Here is a 7,083-nt window from a genome sequence, read left to right on the forward strand (position 1 = left end):
TGTCACTGCTTCCCCTCGTGCCACTCCCTCCCCTCCTGCCGCTGCCTCCAATCCTGCCGCTGTCTCTCCTCCATTCACTGCCTCTCCTCCTGCAGCTGCTTCCCCTCCTGCAGCTGCCTCCCTTCCTACCGCTACCGCCCCTCCCGTCGCTGCCTCTCCTTTTGTCACTGGCTCCTCTCCTGCCACTGCCTCCCTCCTGCCGCTGCCTCCCCTACTGCCACTGCCTTCCTCCTTCCACTGAATTCCCTCCTGCCACTGCTTCCCCTCCTGCCACTGCCTTCCCTCCCACTGCCTCCCCTCCTGCCAGTGCCTCCCCTCCTCCCGCTGCCTCCTCTCCTTCCACTGCCTTCCCTCCTGCCACTACCTCCCCTCCTGCTGCTGCCTCCCCTCCTGTCAATGCCTCTCCTCCTGCCACTACCTCCCCTCCTGCCGCTGTCTCTCCTTCCGCCGTGCCATCCTTCCTTCTCCTGCCTCTCTCTCTCTCTCTCTCTCTCTCTCTCTCTCTCTCTCTCTCTCTCTCTCTCTCTCTCTCTCTCTTCTCTCTCTGCTGTCTGCTTCTCCTCTCTGTTCTTACATCTGTTTCTTTTCATCCTTCTCACCTCTATGCTTTATTTTCTCTTTCATTAACCACTCCTTTGTCTCCATTCTTTTTTATCTTTCAACAAATCCTTCTCTTGGTCCGTCGCTAACACACCCTGCGTCTCCTCCTCTGCGCAATGTTCCTTGCGTCTTCACCTCTCGATTTCATTTTGTTTCCCTTTTAACACTTTTTTTCAGATATCATTGTTATCTTTTTTTAACTAGCTTTTGTTTCGTACAATATTTCCATCCATTTTGCTTCATTTTTTTCCTACTGTGGATAGCAGGTGGTAGGCAACCAAGGAGTTGATATATTAGCGGTACTACCTGCCTGCGCATCGGGAGGTGTTAGTGACGGCTGTGCAGTGAGCCAGTACTTCAGTGGATGTCAAGAGTCATTCCTTTGGTGCTGGCTTAGCTGACTTTCCTTTTTGCTACAACCGCACGCTGGTTGCTGGCAATCATTTGCACAAACAAGCCATCTTTCCACCTCAAACAGACAACGTATACAACACGGAACTCACACACTACTCATTCTTCGTACCCTAGATTTTCCTGTGGTGAGCACGACGTACGTCGTTAAGTACTCGTTAAGTAAATAGACTAGTCAGTAAGTACTTTCTATACTTATGATTCTCCAGATATTACTTAACGGTGAAGGGAAAACTTGGCTTTAAAAGCTCCCAACTGTATCAGGGCGATGCATACAGAAGCCCTTATCCTTTTCTCGTCCAAGGATCGAGATTTATGAAGAGCCAAGCACCAAGATACATAAATGCCTGGCTATGTGTTACATACCGCGCCTGCAAGTACGATAACAATACGATCAAAATAAAAGGTTTGACGTAGCCTTGGGGAAGGAAGGAGGAGGGGGAGGGGTGAGCAATCTTATCAAAATGAGCACAGGTAATTATGGCCTGAGGGAAGGTTGGGGGGTCGTGGGGTCGTGGTTAGGATGGTGGAGGTGGAGGGAGGGGACTGTATAACCAGACGTGGTTATGCTGATAACCTCAGAGAGAGAGAGAGAGAGAGAGAGAGAGAGAGAGAGAGAGAGAGAGAGAGAGAGAGAGAGAGAGAGAGATTTACTTCAACTGTGCCCTGAATTTCAGGATGGGTCTCGACAAGTTGGGATCTGTTACCTAAGCTGTTGTCAGCCTCACGTACTATCCTGTCATTATGTATTATGTATCTGATGTGTCCTAGACCTCCCTGCCCCCTGGTGGGACGGGGGGAAGGGAGCCCCTTATGGGTCCCCGGGCCCACAATTCGACCCACTTGTCACCCTCCTATGTCGAGGTTTTGTATCCACTACCCTTAGACATGTGCCCTTCACCCACACCCTCACCGGAATGCTCTGTCTATGAATACCTTAACAATATATATATCTAGAAGAAAAAGGAAGTTCTAGATAACCTGTGTTGGGGCAAACATTAAGGACCATTGACATGCAGTGAGTATGTAATTGGTCATATGATTATCTGTAACACTTAAAGGGAGAGCTAATGATGTTTTGAATGATGGTTATAAACTGGGTCTTTGATTGCCCTTAATGACCCTTGACGATGACAGGCTCCAAGCCCAGGTAACCATCTGGGTCGTCCATGGGAAGAACAGATAACAGAGAGAACATGGTGGTCTATGACGACAATATGTGCTGGAGAACAGTCGTCTATGGAAAGGACAGATAACAGAGGACCCTGATGGTCTATGATGAGGTTATCTGCCGGAGGACTGATCATCTGTGGGGGAAGGAGAGATAACAGAGGACCTGATGGTCTATGACGATGTGACCTGCTGGAGAACAGTCGTTTGTGGGAAGAACAGATAACAGAGGAACTGATGGCCTATGATGTGGTTATCTGGTGGAGAAACTATGATAGCAGCCACTGTCCCCAACTCTACATGGATGCAGACGGGATAATGATGCAGCTCCCAACACGACCAGTCGTCGCTCTGAAGGACGACTTCCATATACGTCAACGTAGACGACCACAGCCTGAGTGAATACTGAGTCTAAGTACATAGAGCTATGGCGCGGGACACAACACGTGCCTTACGTCCATGCTCACTCAGAAGACCTCCCAAGGGATGGGAGGACTGACAAACTTGTCTTGAAGAGTCGAAGTTTCTCTTAAAGCGTCGAAGTTTCTCTTGAAGCGTCGAAGTTTCTCTTAAAGCGTCGAAGTTTCTCTTAAAGCGTCGAAGTTTCTCTTGAAGAGTCGAAGTTTCTCTTGAAGCGTCAAAGTTTCTCTTGAAGAGTCGAAACTTCTCTTGAAGCGTCGAAGTTTCTCTTGAAGAGTCGAAACTTCTCTTGAAGCGTCGAAGTTTCTCTTAAAGCGTCGAAGTTTCTCTTAAAGCGTCGAAGTTTCTCTTGAAGAGTCGAAGTTTCTCTTGAAGAGTCGAAGTTTCTCTTGAAGAGTCGAAGTTTCTCTTGAAGCGTCGAAGCGTATATTGTGTCAGTGAATGCTGAATATAGGCTCGTTTGTAGGTGGTGTACGCCTTCAACGAGACATGAATGACCGAGGATAAGATAGGAGTCCTTTTTAAGATGGTCGAGGACTTGTTATGGTCTGCGGGGCAATGCAGGTGCTTCTTGCTGAAGGACATAATGAAAGTGTTTCTTGCTATCAGACGCCAGGTACTGAACGTGTTTCTTGTTGTAGGACACCAGGTACTGAAAGTGTTTTTTGTTATAGGACATCAGGTAACACAAGTGTTTCCTGTTGTAGGACATCAGGTAATGCAGGTGTTTCTTGTTGTAGGACATCAGGTAATACAAGTGTTTCTTGTTGTAGGACATCTAGTAATGCAAGTGTTTCTTGTTGTAGGACATCAGGTAATGCAAGTGTTTCTTGCTGTAGGACATCAGGTAATGCAAGTGTTTCTTGTTGTAGGACATCAGGTAATACAAGTGTTTCTTGCTGTAGGACATCAGGTAATGCAAGTGTTTCTTGCTGTAGGACATCAGGTAATGCAAGTGTTTCTTGTTGTAGGACACCAGGTAATGTAAATGTTTCTTGTTGTAGGACATCAGGTGAAGCAGTTGTTTCTTGTTGTAGGACACCAGGTAATGCAAGTGTTTCTTGTTGTAGGACACCAGGTAATGTAAATGTTTCTTGTTGTAGGACATCAGGTAATGCAAGTGTTTCTTGTTGTAGGACACCAGGTAATGCAAGTGTTTCTTGTTGTAGGACACCAGGTAATGTAAATGTTTCTTGTTGTAGGACATCAGGTAATGCAAGTGTTTCTTGTTGTAGGACACCAGGTAATGCAAGTGTTTCTTGTTGTAGGACACCAGGTAATGCAAGTGTTTCTTGTTGTAGGACACCAGGTAATGTAAATGTTTCTTGTTGTTGGACACCAGGTAATGCAAGTGTTTCTTGTTGTTGGACACCAGGTATTGCAAGTGTTTCACGTTCTGCATTGTAACCTTTCTTTAAGGTGTTTTTGAGTCTTACATGTTAATGTACGAGTACCACATAGATTTCTTTCTGACTTTTTCTTCTCTAATGTAAAATCTATGTTTGTCAGTTGTATCGAGGTATAGGATTTCAGCTTAAGTATGGGTGAAGGTTACCTGGCTAGGGGGTAGGTGGAGACAAGTATGGAGAGTACAGTGGGTACAATACATCGGCATAGGAAGGTATCAGGTGGGGCCCAACTCTGACACAGGAACCTACAGGGGTCCTTGTCCCGTCAGATAGGGAGGAGTGGTATTAATGATATCTGTGGGATACAAGGTCAGATCAACATACACCATATATCTAGTCACATTCTTCGACAGGTAATCATGTACACAAGCATAAAACATATGTATTGAGAGCATCAGCGTGTATAACAGAGTACTGTATGGATGGTGTGATGTTCGGTAATTAACAATGACGGTGATGAAAAAGGTCAAAGGTGCATTACATATGGTACATGTAGTTATAGAATGTACTCTCACTGGGCATGTTGTTAACACCGACAGTAATACGAACAAGGTCGTTTCATAATGAGCTTGCGCTGGTTATGATCCTATCAAATGTCTCAATAGCTCAGGTCATGGCGGATTTGGTATATCGTCATTTTTGCCTCCAAGGAGATGACTTTTAGGGAAGTAGTTACAGAGTCTTCGACACCGTAGGGCGCGGAGAATGTTATCACTGGTTCTGGACGCAGTATAGAATTCGACATTTGGTGTGTTCAGAATCATGGTCTCCCGTGGCTTGTCGTGCCTATCTGTACCCTGAGCGTACTCTGGGAGTTTCAGTATCACGTTGTCTAGTATACGTAGTTCCCACGTCTTTCAGACTGACGTCTCTTTCACGTAGAATTATCACAGCAGACACCTACAGGTGGCGGGTCTTTCAGCATTTCTCAAGAGGTTTTTCCATCGTCGTGAGCAAATACGGTGTGGTCGGCGTGGACGATGGCTTGGTGTCTGGGCCCGTGAACAGAGAGGCATGTTTAGCGAGGTTGTCCCCACGATCATGACGACTATGTCCGACATGTGAAGGATTCCATAGCAAGCAGTTTCGTCGGCTTCGATAAGCAGAGAGTGAATGACTGACGGAACAGTTTCGTGTAGGGCGCTAGCAGAAGTCAGGAGAGAGGATTACAGGAAAAGCTCGTAGCTGTACGGTATTTCTCAGTGCCATGAGAATATCATGAAGATCAAGGTGGACGGAGATGGATCGAAGGCTAAGTGTCTTTTGCTGGGAATGAATAAGGTTGCTGTTGCTGTACGAAGCTAAACTGGCGCCGGCCGTTTTCTGCTTTCCCGCAAGGATCGATCATCAGCATACATAAGCAGCGTAATATCAGGCATGGGTCTAAGCATACGATGTAGCTGTTCACATATCAGTCCTCGTAGGATATGGGGACTGAGTTGGCCAGGATGACAAGTTACATTGTCAGTTTATCATTATTATCATTATTATCTTTATCATTATTATCATTATTATCTTTATCATTATCATTATCATTATTAGATTATCATGTAACCATAGGGCACGTTTTATGAGTTCCTGGAGCGTGGAGGCTACACTCCACACACCAACAGAATATGGCGGGTTCCCTTGAGGTGAGAAAGGTCATCGAACGCGGCTCTACTCTTTTCCGTCCACTGAAAACCATACAGCCTCGACGAGGGTGATTTCTCACTCGCGGTGTTGCCGCAGCTGCCGTGACCCAGGTACCTCTCTCGGCATCGTTCCTCAACGTTGGCGTCCCTCAGAGCGAACCTCCTGGCGGGTGTTCCTCCTGTCGGGCGTTCCTCCTGGCGGGCGTTCCTTTAAGCGGGAGTCCCTCCCTCCTAGCAGGTGTTCCTCTTAGCGGGTGTTCACCTGGATGATGGACAGGAGAGAGGGTGTGTTGCGCCCGTTGGTGGGAGCACCACTCTCCGCCAACAGAAATGTATGCGCCCACCTCAACACCTTAGATATCAGCCACTGAACACCCAGCATATGGACGGTGTGGCTATGTAGCGTTTGTGAGTGGGCTCTGTGTCAGTGGTGTATAGACGCTGTTGCACTGGCGTCTTTGATTCAGGACTCTGTATTGACTGGTGTCAGCACTGGCGCATTATGGACGCTGGATTCCATCGTTGGTGCATGGAATCTACATGCACCGGTATAGGAGCTCTGTAGCACTGTTGGGTGAGCCCTGGACCCTGCACAGCAAGCGTATAGATTTATTAACAGGTCTTAGTAGGATCTGTGTATGATCTTTGGATTACAAAGCATTTGGGTGAGAACTTTTGCTTTAGTAATACAGGTGTGTGGGCTCAGTAGTGCACGGACTTGTGTTCTATAGTGATAATATATGGAATCTCTTGAGCATTGGTGTATACTATGATCCCATAGCACTAGTGTATGGACTTCATGCAGCACCAGCTCGACTCCCAACATCTTTTATTCTTTTTCTTTTTTCTTCACGATGGAGGCTCCAGTCACGGACAAAAGACCGAGCCTTAATCGAAATATAAAGAGGTTAAAGAAAGGGGGAAAAGAAGAGACAAGGTGAAGTATTTACGAATTTTGTAGGAAGTGAAAAACTTGTATTTTAGAATGTGCCAGGTCATAATTATTGAGAAGGACATGAGAAGGTAGAAAGTTCCAAAGTCGTAGGAGAAGAGACAATTATCAAAACGGCCCATCCTTGAGTTGCTAACGTTTACATAGTAATCATGTGACACAGCACCTAACTGATGGTATGGACACGCAAGCAGTCAGCTCTCAGGAACAAAACCAAAAGTAATACCTATAGAAGGGGAGACAGTGAACCTACATTGCGGTGTAGGGCAGGAAGTTCAAGTTTTGAAGTTAGCTCGGGAGAGATTATAAGTCGGACCGCTTTCTACTCAACTCAAATGTGAGAGCAGTACTCCATACACGGACCGATCATTCGTTTGCATAAACCGAGAAACTGTTAGGAAGAAAAGAAGTTTTGACATCTAAACAGGACACCCAGTTTCTTAGAGGTAGATTTAGCTATTTCCGTCATGTGGGGTGTCCAAGATAC

This window comes from Panulirus ornatus, chromosome 66 (genome assembly GCF_036320965.1).
Source record: "Panulirus ornatus isolate Po-2019 chromosome 66, ASM3632096v1, whole genome shotgun sequence".
In the NCBI taxonomy this organism is placed as follows: Eukaryota; Metazoa; Arthropoda; class Malacostraca; order Decapoda; family Palinuridae; genus Panulirus; species Panulirus ornatus.